Source organism: Schistocerca serialis, chromosome 3 (genome assembly GCF_023864345.2).
Source record: "Schistocerca serialis cubense isolate TAMUIC-IGC-003099 chromosome 3, iqSchSeri2.2, whole genome shotgun sequence".
In the NCBI taxonomy this organism is placed as follows: Eukaryota; Metazoa; Arthropoda; class Insecta; order Orthoptera; family Acrididae; genus Schistocerca; species Schistocerca serialis.
Window position 1 is genome coordinate 189,254,447 of NC_064640.1, and position 18,695 is coordinate 189,273,141.

Here is an 18,695-nt window from a genome sequence, read left to right on the forward strand (position 1 = left end):
TTGAGACGACTGGAAGCTGTTCTGAATGGCAACTGTTTTTCTTATCCGTATTAGACGTGGTAATGGGGCGAGTTTTTGATGTTTAGATAATGTAATCCACCCCTGTATCTAGCGGCGCGTGGAGCTCTAACCGCCCAAATGACGAGAGTCTAGCATCGCGAACTTGAACCCACGAAAAATTGAAAACGTTGTAGAATTAAAATCTGGTGACGTAATGGGGTTCTCGTATTCGTGGAGTGTTTCACAAATCATTCTGTCACAGTTCGGGAGCGACGGAATTGTGCATTGCCATACTGCATGTACAGCCCACCTGAGAATGCTGCTGACAAATAAAAGGATTCATATGTTCAGAGAGTACGATCCTGTCTGTATTAACTGGAGAGACGATGGAAGACAAGAAGCTGACTATTTCATCTATCGGAGCCGCACTGCGTCGGGTGGCTTTTTTGGGCGTACTTTTACCCTGCCAGAAACGTGTCTTTGACTTAGCAGGCCAGGTGATCTTTTTCCAGGCTTCGAACGTGCTGTGGAAGCGTTGTAGCGGCCATGCTTCTCTCTGTTTTAATTGGTTTTAGTTGCGGTCGGCCGCTTTTTTTTTTTTTTTTTTTTTTTTTTTTCTGCGCTCTGTTTTTCTCTTTAGGGATAGCACTCCGATGAATAGTGGGTGCTGTTTCCTTCTTTAACACCCTGAATACGGCGAATGAGGTGTGAGAGGGACGACCCAGTCACATGGAGTACTCTGTGGGACCCCCGCCCAGTCCTACCAACCTACTTTTTCTCACCTTATTTTATTAACGTCGGGCAACTGATATTCATTTGGTTTTTAGCCTTCTCAGTTTACTATTACGAGTCTCCCGGCTAGGAGGCATTCTTCACGCTTTTACTGTCTTTACCCGTAATCGGGCTATCGGGTGGTCGAATACGGGTGGAGTTTCTCTTGCCACAGATGAGCCCTAGGAGCCCTCGTCTGCTGTGACCCGCGCACCGGTTCGATCCATGTTGTGTTACTTTTCTTAAGATTATTTCTCACCTCTGGTGTCAATTTTGTTTCCGAAGCTTCGAGCCGCGCGGGATTAGCCGAGCGGTCTGAGGCGCTGCAGTCATTGATTGTGCGGCTAGTCCCGGCAGAGGTTCGAGTTCTCCCTCGGGCATAGGTCTGTGTGTTTGTCCTTATGATAATTTAGGTTAAGTAGTGTGTAAGCTTAGGCACTGATGACCTTAGCAGTTAAGTCCCATAAGATTTCACACACATTTGAACAAGCTTCGATTTTACCATTCTTACATAATTTCATAATTCGATCATATTTCCGGCTGACGTCAGTAATTCCATATGAAATATCGCTTGACTGAGGGACTGATTAATTCGCTGTTTAGTCACTTAACCCCCACCAACCAAACATTGTAGCCGACTGCGACCCTTGTGAAAAAATACGTCGGGCGTTGCCCTGGCAGAAGTACTCACTGTACACCGGTGACACGGCGGCACGTGAAAAGCCCCGTCGTGTCTGCACGACCTCGGAGTCACACTAACGCGTAGGGCGCTAACTATTTCGCGTCGATTTAATGATCTGGTGCACCCTGTACCGGATAGCCATACTGTCAGTACACGATACTGCGTAGCCTGATTAACAATTCCTCATTGTGATAGGAAATCTCCCCCTACTCCCCCCCGCCCCCCCCCCCCCTCTCTCTCTCTCTCTCTCTCTCTCTCTCTCTCTCTCTCTCTCTCTCTCTCTCTCTCTCCCTCTCTGTCGTCCACATGTATTTTGTGAGCCCAGAACGGTGTCCTCGCCGGCAAGTGTTCACCAGACAGAAGGGTATCATCAGGACCGCCCCAGTGAAGTTCGATAAGACTCCTATTATTTTCTGTATACATAAATGATCTGATGGACAGGGTGGTTAGCAGTCTGTTTGCTAATGCTGGGCCGGCCGGTGTGGCCGTGCGGTTAAAGGCGCTTCAGTCTGGAACCGCGTGACCGCTACGGTCGCAGGTTCGAATCCTGCCTCGGGCATGGATGTGTGTGATGTCCTTAGGTTAGTTAGGTTTAATTAGTTCTAAGTTCTAGGCGACTGATGACCTCAGAAGTTGAGTCGCATAGTGCTCAGAGCCATTTGAACCATTTTTTGCTAATGCTGATAAGGTGTACGGAAAGGTGTCGTCATTGAGTGACTGTAGAAGGGTACGAGATGACTTAGACAAAATTTCTAGTTCGTGTTATGAATGGCAGCTTCCCCTAAATGTATGAAAAGGTATGTCAATGCAGTTGAGTAAGAAAAACAAACCCGTAATGTTCGAATACAGCATTAATAGTGTGCTGCTTCATACAATCAAGGCCTTTAAATACCTGGGCGTGTCGTTGCAAAGCGATATGAAATGGAACAAGTATGTGAGGGTTGTGGTAGGGAAGGCGGATGGTCCACTTCAGTTTATTGGTAGCATCTTAGCAAAATGTGGTTCACCTGCAAAGGAGACCCCATATAGAATGCTAGTGCGACCTATTCTTGAATACTGCTCCAATATTTGGTATCCGCACCAGGGCGGAATAAGAAAGACATCGAAGCAATTCAGAGGCGGGATACTAGATTTGTCGCCAGTAGGTTTCAATAACACGCAATTATTACGGACATGTTTCGTGAACTGAAATGGGAATCCCTGGAGAGAAAGCGATGCTCTTTTCGAGGAACACTATTGAGCAAAATGAAGAGAACCGGCATTTGAAGCTGACTGCAGAGCAATTCTAGTGCCGCCAACGTACATTTCGCGTAAGAACCACGAAGAAAGGGGAAATTAGAGCTCATACGTATGCATATACAGGGTGTTACAAAAAAGTACTGGCAAATTTCCAGGAAACATTCCTCACACACAAACAAAGAAAAGATGTTATGTGGACATGTGTCCGGAAACGCTTAATTTCCATGTTAGAGCTCATTTTAGTTTCGTCAGTATGTACTGTACTGTACTTCCTCGATTCACCGCCATGATTTCATACGGGATACTCTACCTGTGCTGCTAGAACATGTGCCTTTACAAGTACGACACAACATGTGGTTCATGCACGATGGAGCTCCTGCACATTTCAGTCGAAGTGTTCGTACGCTTCTCAACAGATTCGGTGACCGATGGATTGGTAGAGGCGGACCAATTCCATGGCCTCCACGCTCTCCTGACCTCAACCCTCTTGACTTTCATTTATGAGGGCATTTGAAAGCTCTTGTCTACGCAACCCCGGTACCAAATGTAGAGACTCTTCGTGCTCGTATTGTGGACTGCTGTGATACAATACGCCCTTCTCCAGGGCTGCATCAGCGCATCAGGGATTCCATGCGACGGAGGGTGGATGCATGTATCCTCGCTAACGGAGGACATTTTGAACATTTCCTGTAACAAAGTGTTTGAAGTCACGCTGGTACGTTCTGTTGCTGTGTGTTTCCATTCCATGATTAATGTGATCTGAAGAGAAGTAATAAAATGAGCTCTAACATGGAAAGTAAGAGTTTCCGGACACATGTCCACAAAACATATTTTCTTTGTGTGTGAGGAATGTTTCCTGAAAGTTTGGCCGTACCTTTTTGTAACACCCTGTAGATAGTCGTTTGTCGCTCGCTGAATTAACGAATGGAACAGGAAAGGAAATAACTAGTAGTGGTACAGGATACCCTAAGCCACGCGTCATACGGTGGCTTGCAGAGTATGTATGTAGACGTAGGTGTAGAAAACCGAGATGGTGCATTAGAGAAACAAAGATAAATCAGATGCTTCGTCGTTGAAAAGGAAGGATGATTTCATTTTATAGGTGCCGCAAGAGATGTGCTGAAATCAAAACGATAAACCATGTGCAAAATGCACTAGAAGTATTTTATTTAGGTACAGTGAAGATGAGAATGCTCGAGAAGATTGAGGGCGATGGGTATGACAAAAGTTGGACCAGTGACCGCTGAGAACGGGGTCAGAGAGAAACCAGCCATTGAAACGTAGAAGTGTGGAGAAAGTAGAGAGCTCTCTCGGACAACATTCGCAGACGTATTATCACACAATGTACCTGCAGAGGTTATAATAAATCAAGGACTGTGTGAAACTGACAAACAAGACCGCGCACTGGTTTCTTAATACGGCACCAGTTACGCTCAAAGAGTAATGTGTTCTTACGAAACGTCCTCGTTAGCGCATTTGTGGACCCGTATGTGAGAGGGAAGCGCCACGACGGCAGATTAAGATAATGCGGCACAGTCACACACCACGGGACAAAGACCGCTTTGACGACTAAAGCTCTCAAACATGAAAGAAACGACTTTATCAACCGATTCCGTCCACTGAAGGCGTTAAAAGAAAAAAGGCTTGTTACCCTATGTTATATTTACAAATGACTCTGTTCACTCAGACCACTTTGGCTCTGTTTTGGCTGTGAAGGTGAAATAATTTGGCAGGCGTGAGGTCTTTTTTGTCACAAATCCCAATAGTGTTTTACATGAGTTAAGTACACACTTATATTGACAGAGACCTATTTTACGAACGGTGCTGGCAGCACTTCTATTGGCTCCACGGCATCGCTCTCATCCAAGGGAGCAAGTGAGGTGTCCATTAAAACTGCAGCACCATGAAAACGGCATACAACAAAAATCAAGCTGGAACGAGTTGTATTACAGGCTTGGATATCCAAATGACTTGACATCTTAACGCAGCCGCATAACATTGGTAGGAATAACACTACCTACATCCTGTCCGCCCCCGGTAGCTGAGTGGTTAGCTGCCCTCTGTAATAAAAAAACTGAGTTAACCGATCAACCATGAACTTAAACGGGTGTCTTACGATGTCCGCCCCGAGCAGATGCAACGAACGAAAGCGAACAAAATGAGATTAAAAAAAAAAAAAAAAAGTGATCAGCGCGACAGAATGGCAATCCTAAGGGACCGGGTTCGATTCCAGGCTGGTTCGGAGATTTTCTCCGCTCAGGGACTGGGTGTTGTGTTGTCCTAATCATCATCATCTCATTCCCATCGACGCGCAAGTCGCCGAAGTGGCGTCAAATAGAAAGACTTGCACCCGGCGAACGGTGTACCCGACGGGAGGCCCTAGTCACACGACATTTACATTTTACCTACATTCTGTGTATATGCAGAGATTACGCAGCGGGTTTCTCATTTAGAAATCGCATTTGGATGTTGACTGTTAGTGGAAAAGTCGTGTTATGGTTTGTACAAGAACGACAAACGGGTACCGGCTCATTCTGATTTGGCCAGCGGCAGAATCGTTGCGTGTCGAGACAGCGGTTTATCCTATTGCGATATTCCTGCTCGTATTGGTCGGGGGCATACGATTGTCTTACGAATATGGAACCGATGGGTTCAGCAGGGCTGTACCCAAGCCCGTGCAGGATCTTAGCAGCCCCAAGCGACTAGCGCCCAAGAGGACAAATATACGCTGTTGTTAGCACGGTCTGATAAGAATAGTACAGCCACACCACGTACGATGAGTCATAAAATGGGAATGCCTGCAGCAAGACAAGAAACCACGCAGTCATCTGGTGAATCGTGTACTGTCAGCACGGACTTTTCTTAACGCGATGACAGAATCTATGCAACATGTGAATTACGAAGCGTAACTAGAGTGACAGCACTATAACGAACGTTGCCAGATTGCATTCGTGACAATCATACGGGCCGAGCACCTGGCGTCATGGTACACAACACGATCACCGCCGGTTGGAATAGTCGCTAATTTGGACAGCAGGCGTTACATTCGTGACTTGTTAAGGCTGTGCCCTATTTACGAGATTTATCTTTCAACAAGATAACGCAAGATCGCAAGTTTGGTTCGCTGTAGTGACCAACCTCGACACAGAACGTTGGACTGTTGTCCTTGAAAGCACGTTTCCATATCTATCAGCCATTGGAAACATATGGTCATTAGTTACCGACATACTGGCTTGCCACCTCTCGCCAGCCACTACGGTTGATTTAGAGTTGAAGCAGCGTGGAATGACTTACCAGTATACGTAATCAAAGTTTAGTTCTACTTGATGCCCAGCCGGGTTAGAGTATTGGCGTTGTCAGAGCTGGCAGCTGTGCGTACGCTGTGTACCTCTAAATCACCTACAAATCCATTCGTGCGTTCTTATTGTTGTACTGCACACTCATGAGTAAAATTTCGTTATTTGTATCCTCTCCGTTGTTGCCATTTTAATGGCCATCTGTGTACTTCGCTGGACACTGTAGACCACACCGAGCGAGGTGGCACATTGGTTAGCACATTGGACTCTCATTCGAGACGACAGCGGATTAAATTTCGATTTAGGTTTCCCATGATTTCCGTAATCGCTTCAGGCAAATGTCGGGGTGGTTCCCTTGAAAGTGCACGGCCGATTTCCCTGTCCACCCTTCCCTCATCCGATGGGACCTATGACCTCACTGTTTGGTCACCTTCCCCAACTCAACCAACTAACTGGAAAGGACATGTTGGAGGATGCTTTGTATCATTCATAGACATTTCTTTTATGGCTCCGTGCGGGCCCTAATCTCACGCGAGCTAAAAATGGAAGGCAGTAGAATTGTCATCGCCAACAGCAGAGGCCACTGCCATTTGACAGTCCCTATGGGATAGGAGCCTTCTCCAGATTTCTCCATGCATTACCATCTTCAATTCTATGCATCCATATCGCTCCTGCAGGTTTTCCAATGTCACCTTCTCGTCTCAGTCTTTTCTTGCCTCTTGGAATCTGGCAACGAACTTGGTTTCTCCATTCTCCTGGCTACATTTTCCATCCACCTCCATCTCATTTTATATCGCAGCTGTAATTAAGATTAAACCGTTCCCTGATCCATTTGCTGGTTTTTATGACTCTCTGTGTAATTGTCAGCACACGTTGCTTGCTACCGAGCGAGGTGTCGCAGTGGTTAGCACTCTGGTCTCCCATTCGGGAGGACGGCAGTTTAAATCACCATCCGATCTTCCAGATTTGGAGTAGTTTCCCTAAATCACTTAAGACAAATGCCAGTATGGTTGCTTTCAAGAGGACACGGCTGACTTCCTCCCCAATCTGTGTGTGTCCCGTCTCCTATAACCTTCTTGTTGACGTAACGCTAAACCTTTATTCTCCTTCCTTCCTTTTCTATTTCTTGGTAAACAATGCTCTGTTTTTAATGTGTTTTCAGATTAAAGCAAGCCGAACAAATGGTGAAGTGACCATCGACCTTCCAGTCTTAGTAGTCGAACTAAATTTTGAGTTGCTGCTTGGGGAGCGTCCCTGTGCTTTTCTTTCCGCGTCGTACCGAACTACATGCGTTGTATGCCGCAAGTGGATAATTCAACATTTTTGTCGGTTCGCTGCGACGAGGTCATTAGAGACGAAACACAACATGGGTGGAAAATAAATCGGCGGTGTCCCCGTCGAAGAAATCATACTGACCTTCTGCTGAAGCAATTTAGGTAAACCGCGGAAGCCTACGTTCGTACTTGTGGGTTTTTACAGAACTGCACACATCCCGTATGCGGGACCAGTGTCACCTCTCGCCATCTTCGTCGGTCTCTAACCTCTGTGCTCGAAACTATTGCACTGACGCTGCTCGAATATCTTTCGTCAAATGGTCTTCAGCCTAAAGACGTCGGCACATGGGCCGTGCATCAGAACGTTGAGCGTGCCGAGTTTCTGATGTATTGGCATTCATTTCAAGCCTATACGTATATATGCCGTTTCTGAGCACCAGCAAATTGAGACTCACTGAAAAACCTGTCTGTACTGTGTGATTTGTTGCAATAAAATAATGAGAAACATCATATTCGTGGCAAAAGAATTATTGTAACTTTCATATTATGAGAGTATGCTATTTGAAGGCAGCGACACACTGAAGATCTACCTAAAACCCATTGTTCTTGGTACAATTTGTTATAATTAAATTTCAATCAGTAACATATCTACGATAAAAGTTTTAGCAAGTGGTAATGTGCTTTGATTGGTTGAATAAATACCGTTACTTTGCTGGTTTTGCGTAGTGAGTAGCGTCACTGATCCGTATCCATGAGAGCCAGGGCGGTGGTTCGCGTCTCGGAGCATTCAAATTTTTTTTTCATAACACTTGCGTTTTTATTAGGTTCTGATACTTCATTATTAGTTTAATATAAGTATATACCATAATATTTGATGTTATGTAAATATAAGTTCACCTTTTTTCGACGGGTGAGTTTGTTCGATTAGCTTAATCTACAGGACAGCTTGCGCTACTTGTATAAAGATATTTTGCTCCTTTGTCTTTTACGCTTCGTAATTCACATGTTGCATAGATTCTCCATTAGGTAGGGACAGTGATCAAGTAAGATTGATGGTTCAAATGGCTCTGAGCACTATGGGACTCAACTGCTGAGGTCATTAGTCCCCTAGAACTTAGAACTAGTTAAACCTAACTAACCTAAGGACATCACAAACATCCATGCCCGAGGCAGGATTCGAACCTGCGACCGTAGCGGTCTTGCGGTTCCAGACTGCACCGCCTTTAACCGCACGGCCACCTCGGCCGGCAGTAAGACTGACCTTGGGGTTTTACTAAAATGTGGGAATGATGAAATAATGTTTATCTTATATCGAAGTGTTTGTAATGAAACTTTCTTAATCCTGTGTCCTTATTGATTGGGCACGGTACTTTCCTTTTCGTGGACGATGGAGGAAATGTGCGTTTTAATAGAGCTAACATGGAAATTTTACGCGCGCCCGTTTAGTAAACAGTGTGATTTACGAACTAGAAACATCCCGCAACTGCCGCTGGAGTACGTTGTGAACGCGTATACCACGTTGGGGACCACGTACCGTATGCACAAGTCCCATCCTTTCTGAGCGTTCAGCAGCACGTAGAACTTAGCACGCTCAACGTTGAAGTTAGACAGCACGGTCCGTGTGCCCACGGTTTAAGCCGTTATTATGTATGCCTCAGTCCTACATCTTCATTCAAATAGCGCCCTTAGTTTGGAGATCGTCATTTTATAGACTAACATTGTATACACTAAGACTGCTTCATGATACAAAATGCGAGAATGGTTTTTTCTGAAACACGGGACAAATGTGAACGGTACCTCAGTTGTGTGGGTAAGGAACGCGTGACGGGACGCAGACCGGCCGTTCTGGTTCCGCTGTCCCGTTCCTTACGTGAATAAAACAGCGCCAATTCTGAGACGCTGTCGACAAGAAATCTGTCGGCTTAATTCGGCGAAACTCGTCATATTGACGAGAATGGAACATTTCCGACCAGCAAGACCGCAGCAAGCCAAACCGGTCCTAGCCTATTTTTCTCGAAAACGTGTATTTGTGAACGCACACGCATGGATATAGAAAGTGTTAACGCTACATTAAAGTTTAAACAACCTAAATGGTTTCGGTTAAATAAAATTAATTTCATACAGACTTGAGAAACCGGCGGAACATCGAATACTAACTTAAATGCCGAGATAAAATGTGTAACATTATATCGTTACGTAGTTTATTTACGTAGTGTACGTACTTCGAAGAGCTTTCGGTCACTTAAGAATTTTTTTTTTTTGCATTTCATGTTTCTAGGAGTTGTATTCAGGTAGATAGCGGCCAACTGTGACGACCAAACACCACCACCACCACGTCACTTGACACCCAGTGCTTGACAAAGACGCCATCTGGATTCTTCTGTGCATCAATATCTTGAGCTTTACGTATGCCCGTTGCACCTGGTTGGTTCAAATGGCTCTGAGCACTATGGGACTTAACATCTATGGTCATCAGTCCCCTAGAACTTAGAACTACTTAAACCTAAATAATCTAAGGACATCACACACATCCATTCCCGAGGCAGCAATCGAATCTGCGGCCGTAGCGGTCGCGCGGTTCCAGACTGTAGCGCCTAGAACCTCTTGGCCGCCCGGCCGGTGTTGCATCTGGTTATTCTCTAATGCCCTGTACCCACATTCGAGTAGATCGTTGTCTTCGTCTTACGTCTTGATCTGTCTGCCATTCATTCTCTTTCCTGCATTTACACCAATTTCCATTTCAGTTACGTTGCAGTTACATTTACGCGTTCCACTCCACACTTTTTCCCTGAGCCGTTTGCTTGTTTTGCTGCCTCTCCAAGTAATTCCCACGTCAACTTGCTCGCTAAGTAACCCTAAATTTTTAAAATAATTTTCGCCTTAAACATCCACGTCTCACTATTGAAGGCTTCAGGAAAGGGAACTGCTGGAGATTTCAACACCATGCCACTATAGGCCTATATCTCTGACATCGATCTGTTGTTGAATTTTAGAACATGTTTTTTTGCTCGCGTAGCATGTCATTTCTGGAAACCCAGAATCTACTCTGTAGGAATCAACATGGATTCCGGAAACAGCGATCGTGTGAGACCCAACTCGCTTTATTTGTTCATGAGACACAGAAAATATTAGATACAGGCTCCCAGGTAGATGCCATTTTCGTTGACTTCCGGAAGGCGTTCGATACAGTTGCGCACTGTCGCCTGATAAACAAAGTAAGAGCCTACGGAATATCAGACCAGCTGTGTGGCTGGATTGAAGAGTTTTTAGCAAACAGAACACAGCATGTTGTTATCAATGGAGAGACGTCTACAGACGTTAAAGTAACCTCTGGCGTGCCACAGGGGAGTGTTATGGGACCATTGCTTTTCACAGTATATATAAATGATCTAGTAGATAGTGTAGGAAGTTCCATGCGGCTTTTCGCGGATGATGCTGTAGTATACAGAGAAGTTGCAGCATTAGAAAATTGCAGCGAAATGCAGGAAGATGTGCAGCGGATAGGCACTTGGTGCAGGGAGTGGCAACTGACCCTTAACATAGACAAATGTAATGTATTGCGAATACATAGAAAGAAGGATCCTTTATTATATGATTATATGATAGTGGAACAAAGACTGGTAGCAGTTACTTCTGTAAAATATCTGAGAGTATGCGTACGGAACGATTTGAAGGGGAATGAGCATATAAAATTAATTGTTGGTAAGGCGGGTGCCAGGTTGAGATTCATTAGGAGAGTCCTTAGAAAATGGAGTCCATCAACAAAGAAGGAGGCTTACAAAAGACTCGCTCGACCTGTACTTCAGTATTGCTGATCAGTGTGGGATCCGTACCAGGTCGTGTTGACAGAGGAGATAGAGAAGATCCAAAGAAGAGCGGCGCGTTTCGTCACAGGGTTATTTGGTAAGCGTGATCGCGTTACGGAGATGTTCAGCAAACTCAAGTGGCAGACTCTGCAAGAGAGGCGCTCTGCATCGCGGTGTAGCTTGCTGTCCAGGTTTCGAGAGGGTGCGTTTCTGGATGAGGTATCAAATATATTCCCCCTACTTATACCTCCCGAGGAGATCACGAATGTAAAATTAGGGAGATTCGAGCGCGCACGGAGGCTTTCCGGCAGTCGTTCTTCCCGCGAACCATACGCGACTGGAACAGGAAAGGGAGGTAATGACAGTGCCCTCCGCCACATACCGTTGGGTGGCTTGCGGAGTATAAATGTAGATGTAGATGTAGATGCGTCTCTGAAATCCTCTTCTGCAAAACATTTCATAGGAATGAGCAGTGGTGCTAGCGGTTCCATCCGGAGCAGAGCCAGGCTGCCATTACGGTCACAGTGCGCAATTGTGTGCATAGCATTCAGACGTACTTTTACAAACTGTCGACATAAAATCTTCAGTGAACTATTAAATAATGCTCCGCTGATGGCTGCTGGAGCTTTTTACACGTTTCCGGAAGTATGATGTGGCGACAGGAGTTTAATTTGGAGTCGATAAAGATAGTTATTGTATGTCTTCTGCGTTCTTTGTTTTGTGATGATAATCACCACGCACCTTGTGTAAACATACTCGTGATACTTCCGCAGGACACATTAAGAAGTACTTTAATATTTATGATGGCACTCCATCCAGACTAACGAGCCTGTTAGTAATTACTGCATTATCCATGGAGTGGAGATATTTCATTCATAAGGCTTTGTAAAAGGCAGATCTGAGGATACAGCATGAGGTATGGTCGTTGGTGTTTTTTGGGGGCAGGCGGAAATCCTGTGAAATTTACTAGCACGTGGAAGATTCATAATCAACATATTCAAAATAGGGGGCCAGTTCTGACGCCTGAGAGGCTGCATGTTGAAAGTGAATAGAGACGGTATACGTTTTCTGGGTGATTCTAATTAACCTTAAATGCGAAGTGTTAGCTTCTGAAAGTAAACACGGCGTGAAGTTACGCCACCTGCGTAGGAGCAGTCTGAATGGAGAGCAGAATTTGACCTTTTACATGAGCCTCTTCGATATGCCACCAACGACTGCGACTTTCGTTTCTCTAAACTATACTGAAGTGACTGCATCGTGAAATTTTTTTGTAACTGTTGCGCTGTCGTTGCGGGCGACGACGCGAAGGTTCACTCGTTCAGCTGGCACTATTTGATGTTCAGGCGAGAATTCAGCACTTAGCGTGGATGTCCGCAAAACTTTTTGCATCAAATCGGCTCGCTTGTACTCGAAGCGTTGTTGAAATTTATTGCATTTTTAAAGCCTGCGTGGGTGAGTACAGCCGGACCTGTAATCGGAGCCGTATTATCTTACGGAATAAAAGGCGCGCTTGAGAATACCTGGGGCGTGTCGAAATGTTAGTTTCTCCGTGACTTGCTCGGAAATGGCGTGATCGTACCTCTGCGGAATGGTTGATATCGGCCGCGAAGGTCACTGCGCAACGATCTCACGATGATTGGTGTGTTTATATCATGAGCAGCCTCCAGTCTGCTGACCATTTATTGTGGCACGCGCGGTAGTGTGTCTGCTAATTCAGTAACTGTACCTGTCCTGTTGGTGTAGCAAAGGCATCATCACGAGATTCACGTCAATAGAACTTTACAAAAAGGAAACTGTTACACACCAGTTCTTTTGGGTATGAGACGAATTGCCTCAAAAATGGAAATCTCGAAAAATCGTTTCAGATCGATCGCTTCGACCATACCATATGATACCAAAGTGCTTGTGACCATATTTGATGGGACGAGAAAGTACACTACTGGCCACTAAAATTGCTACACCACGAAGATGACGTGCTACAGACGCGAAATTTAACCGACAGGAAGAAGATGCTGTTATATGCAAATGATTAGCTTTTCAGAGCATTCACACAAGGTTGGCGCCGGTGGCGACACCTACAACGTGCTGACATGAGGAAAGTTTCCAAACGATTTCTCATACACAAACAGCACTTGACCGGCGTTGCCTGGTGAAACGTTGTTGCGATGCCTCGTGTAAGGAGGAGAAATGCGTACCATCACGTTTTCGACTTTGATAAAGGTCGGATTGTAGCCTATCGCGATTGCGGTTTATCGTATGGCGACATTGCTGCTCGCGTTGGTCGAGATCCAATGACTGTTAGCAGAAAATGGAATCGGTGGGTTCAGGAGGGTAATACAGAACGCCGTGCTGGATCCCAACGGCCTCGTATCAATAGCAGTCGAGATGACAGGCATCTTATCCGCATGGCTGTAACGGATCGTGCAGCCACGTCTCGATCCCTGAGTCAACAGATGGGGACGTTTGCAAGACAACAACCATCTGCACGAACATTTCGACGTTTGCAGCAGCATAGACTATCAGCTCGGAGACCATGGCCACGGTTACCCTTGACTCTGCATCACAGACACGAGCGCCTGCGATGGTGTACTCAACGACGAACCTGGGTGCACGAATGGCAAAACGTCATTTTTCGGATGAATCCAGGTTCTGTTTACAGCATCATGATGGTCGCATCCGTGTTTGGCGACATCGCGGTGAACGCACGTTGGAAGCGTGTATTCGTCATCGCCATACTGGGGTATCACCCGGCGTGATGGTATGGGGTGCCATTGGTTACACGTGTCGGTCACCTCTTGTTCGTACTGACGGCACTTTGAACAGTGGACGTTACATTTCAGATGTGTTACGACCCGTGACCCTACCCTTCATTCGATCCTTGCGAAACTCTACATTTCAGCAGGATAATGCACGACCGCATGTTGCAGGTCCTGTAAGGGCCTTTCTGGATACAGAAAATGTTCGACTGCTGCCCTGGCCAGCACATTCTCCAGACCTCTCACCAATTGAAAACGTCTGGTCAATGGTGGCCGAGCAACTGGCTCGTCACAATACGCCAGTCATTACTCTTGATGAACTGTGGTATCGTGTTGAAGTTGCAAGGGCAGATGTACCTGTACACGCCATCCATGCTCTGTTTGTCTCAATGTCCAGGCGTATGAAGGCCGTTATTACGCCCAGAGGTGGCTGTTCTGGGTCCTGATTTCTCAGGATCTATGCAACTAATTGCGTGAAAATGTAATCACATGTCAGTTCTAGTATAATATATTTGTCAAATGAATACCCGTTTATCATCTGCATTTCTTTTTGGTGTAGCAATTTTAATGGACAGTAGTGTATTTGAGTCCGTGTCATTGTATATTGTTGTTTAGTGTTTCATGTAGCAAAAAACCGCGTGCATATCCTAGGCAAACACTTTGGCTCGAAAGTTGGAAGCTAGTTTCTATTGCACCTCCGTCGAAACCAATTAAGATCTGAAAACGTCAGGAAGATACCCCGATGATGACACCTGTAAGGAGGAATTTCGCACCGTGTAAAGCTACGAACGAGTGTGTTTCCGAAAGGATCGGAGAAGTACATTAGTTTGTTTACTTTGCTTGTTGTAGCTTAACAATGTGATTTGTGCGGGGCTTCCGATGGATCAACTTATTCGAGCTAAAAAAAAGTGCTCTGTAAACATTGTACACGCTTTCAAGAACAGCTGGACTCCTGGACAGAGTTTCCCGTGATGGTTCTAAACTACTGCAAGCAAAACATGGAATGGTTCCTTCATCAAAACCACAGCCAAGAACACGTTCAGTATTAAATTGATCATAATTTCTACAATGGAAAGTGAAATCAGGTAAAATAAAATTACTGTCAGAAGAGACCAGTCAGTTTCTAACATTCCTTGTTTTATCCACATTTTTGTAAAGCCGTTCATGTGTGTCTACACTGCCCACCAACGGATTTTGAGGTAATCTCTAGTAGACTGCGTCTCCAAATTGTGTCGCTCTAAGAATACTTAGTCATCCACAACGCCCCTGCAGTGGTTAGCACACTGGACTCTCATTTGGAAGGACGACGGTTCAATCTCGCGTCCAGCCATCCTGATTTAGGTTTTCCGTGATTTCCCTAAATCGCTCCAGGCAGATGCCGGGATGGTTCCTATGAAAGGGCACGGCCGACATCCTTCCCCATCCTTCCCTAATCCGATGAGACCGATGACCTCGCTGTCCGGTCTCCTCCCCCAAACAACCCAACCCACAACGCCCCAGCATCACGGCTGCATGATCCCGATTCCTGACGTCAACCAGTTCAGTTTGTAGCGAAGCAACATAATCGAAAAAAACCACAGGAATAAACGAATTAATCCGCATGCTAGTTTGAATTAGACATCCATACAGAACCAAAATTTAAATTCTGTAGCTCCTAAACGTCTTTGGAAAGATGATAGTAGTATAAAAACGTCCTGAAGTACTGTATCTAAATCTGAATATTGCATTACACTGAAGAGCCAAAGAAACTGATATACCTGCCTAATATCGTCAAGGGCCCCCACGAGCACGTACAAGTACCGAAACACGATGTGGTATGGACTCGACTAATGTCTGAAGTAGTGCTAGAGGGAACTGACACCATATCCTGCAGGGCTATCTACAAATCCGTAAGAGTACGAGGGGGTGGAGATCTCTTCTGAACAGCACATTGCAAGGCACCCCAGATATGCTCACTAATGTTCATGTCTAGGGAGTTTGGTAGACAGCGAAAGTGTTTAAACTCAGAAGAGTGTTCCTGGAGCCACTCTGTAGCAATTCTTCACCGGTGGGGTGTCGCTTTGTCCAGCTGGAATTGCCCAAGTCCATCGCAAAGCACAATGGACATGAATGGATGTAGGTGATAAGACAGGATTCTTACGGCACTAATACGAGATGCAGGAGAGGCGATGACGGAAGAGATGATGACAAAGACATGCACAGAAATTGACTATCCCCTAGACGTTGTACGGACAACAAACGGAGCACATGTGTAAGACCATCTATAAAAAATACCTTAGATTTCAGCTACTATTTGCTACAAATCGCATAACCGTATCTAGCATAGTTCCTTAAAAATACATTTTCTTAATCAGGGAAAGATATTTTCTCTGTCCGGGGACTGGGTGTTTGTGTCCTCATCATTTCATCATCAGCATTCGTGACATTGGCTCGATTGGACTGTGTAAAAAAATGGACTGTTTAAAAAAAAAAGTGACTTTGTACGGGCGCTGATGACCGCGCAGTTGAGCGCCCCACAAACCCATCATCATCATCATCATAATCCGGGGGAGACTTTATGTCCACCCTGGTCAACTCAGCCGTGACTTGTCTAGTCCGTGGTTGTGCTCCATTGCTAATGATGTTAAACCCTAATTTCGCTTCTTTCTTTTCCGTCTTGGAAATTTAATTACAGCCTTCACTTACGTGATGTACAACTCACTTGTTTTACCGTCACACACTTGAGTTTGTTGAGCGTATCCGCGTTACTCTATCTGCCCAAACAAGTTCGTGAAGAACTGCGCAGCTCATTCTTGAACCGGCTTTATCTTTTCGCTTAATATTGCTTTCTGAGAATCCGTGGCAGATATTTCGTGCTTAAGAATGGGTCGAAGATTAATATATATATATATATATATATATATATATATATATATATATATATATAATTTTTTTTTTTTTTTAACAGCGTTCTTCATAGCTGAGTTACATTTTCTTACAATTCTTCTAATCGACCTTAGCCTAGCAGCTGATTTTCCCGCAACTATATATGAGTGGTCCTTCAATTTTCTGTCCTCGTAACATGTTATTTTGAGAGTCTTTTGCCAACACTATTAACAAGCGCTAATTATCTGCACGTCCTTGTGAATGATGGTCCACCGATGTCTTCTTTCTGTACATATAAGCGTCTTCCACAGAAAGTCACAAACTGCTACCGAACTCTCCTGTCTCTATTCCTTGGCGTTGTTATCACTTCTGATGATAATGGTCCACAAGGGATAACATGTTGACTTCTCTCTACTAAGAAGTCCTCGGTCAAATTGTATATCTGCTCCTATATTCAATAAATATATGCTTTGTTTACTAAGCGATAAAGTGAAAAATCATAATCAAGAAACTCACAAACTATCTACAGCTTTCTAATTTTCGTTAAGGGGTCCAGGAGGAGACTGCATGCAAAGCCGAAAGGGAGCCCGTATTTTGTAATTGTCAACTCTGCTATAATAGCATTGGACGCTTTTTCCCCGAGTGTGCGCCTGTCATAATCACCTCTTCAAGCAAAACTAGAACTTAAACCTTTAAAGAAGGAAAAAAGCTAGAAGCTCTTAAAGAACATTTTCATCTGTAACAAGTGTTCAAACGGCCCACCGTGTAAGGAAAGCTGTCCTGATTCTTCTGAATACTACAAGAATGCGGTTTAGGAACAATTCGTCTTTATTTATTTTTTGTGCGGGCTACTCGTGGCTTACCACTTTCAATATTTACAAGACGATGGAAGAAACGTTTGTCTTTCGCAAATTTACGCTGCTCTGCTTGCATACACTATTTGTTTTTAACTGCGTGTTTTTAAAGATTTAACCTTTATTTCCCCTCTTCGCGAGCTGCAATGTTAGTACGTTGTTCCATTTCTTCAGACGCAACAAGAGTAAGACAGGGACAGCAGAGTGTAAATATTGAGACAAACAAACGACCGTGACTCACGGAGCGTGCCTGTCTGGTACCAAGGTCACGCTAAGCGTATCTTCTTACTGCTCGAGTTACACGGCTCTGGACGTGGAGCGTAGCGCCACAACTGACCAGCCAACGTCATACATCGAGCAGCGAAATTTCTGTTTACCCTCAACTGTTAAATAAACGACATTATTATTGTGTATGGTGAAGGGCCCAATAATGAGCCAATGACCTAGAAACAAAAATAAATATACAAATTGATGTGTTGCAGAATACAAAATAAAAATGAAAGTCCCCGGAAACATTCGTGATAAATTTTGAAGTGATGTCACTTATATAGGATGTTTACGCCTTGAAGAGAATGTCAACTAGATTTCACTTGTTGGTATGTTATTAGATGCGATTCTGGAAGTGGACGGTTTAACGGGGGCGATATGGGACAGTGATCAAGACACTGGACTTGCATTCGGCAGAAGTGGGATTGAAATTTCCACCCCGCCATCCAAATTTAGGTTTCTCTAAATCGGTCAACGTGAATGCTGGGGATATTTTATCTGAAAATGACAGTATCGAATGGCTTCGTAATTCTTGTCCATTTCGTTGACGGAACGTTAAAACCTGAAGTTCCTTCCTTTCTAAACTGTGTTTCAAACATCCTGTCCACAAACTCCTAGAAAGTGGAGAGCACACACCAAACGAGGTGATACAGTGCTAAGACACTGGACTAGAATTTGGAAAGACTGTACGTCAGATTTACATTTTCTGTGGTTTCCCGAAAATGCTTGTGGCAAATGCGGGGATGTTTCATTTGATTAGCACACGGCTGACTCCCTTCCCTGATACGAGTACGTGCTCCGTCTGAAATGTTCTCGTCGTCGATGGACTTTAAGTCCAAACTTCCCTTCCCCTGACGGACCCTATCGCTTAATATTACGACAAAA

The 18,695-nt window shown here is 44.7% G+C and overlaps 1 protein-coding gene across 1 annotated transcript in view; it reads left to right on the forward strand.

The window, feature by feature from the left end:
* Nucleotides 1–18,695, forward strand: part of LOC126469893 (tyrosine-protein phosphatase 99A-like) — a 483,039-nt gene that overhangs the window by 16,504 nt on the left and 447,840 nt on the right. The window lies entirely within an intron of this gene.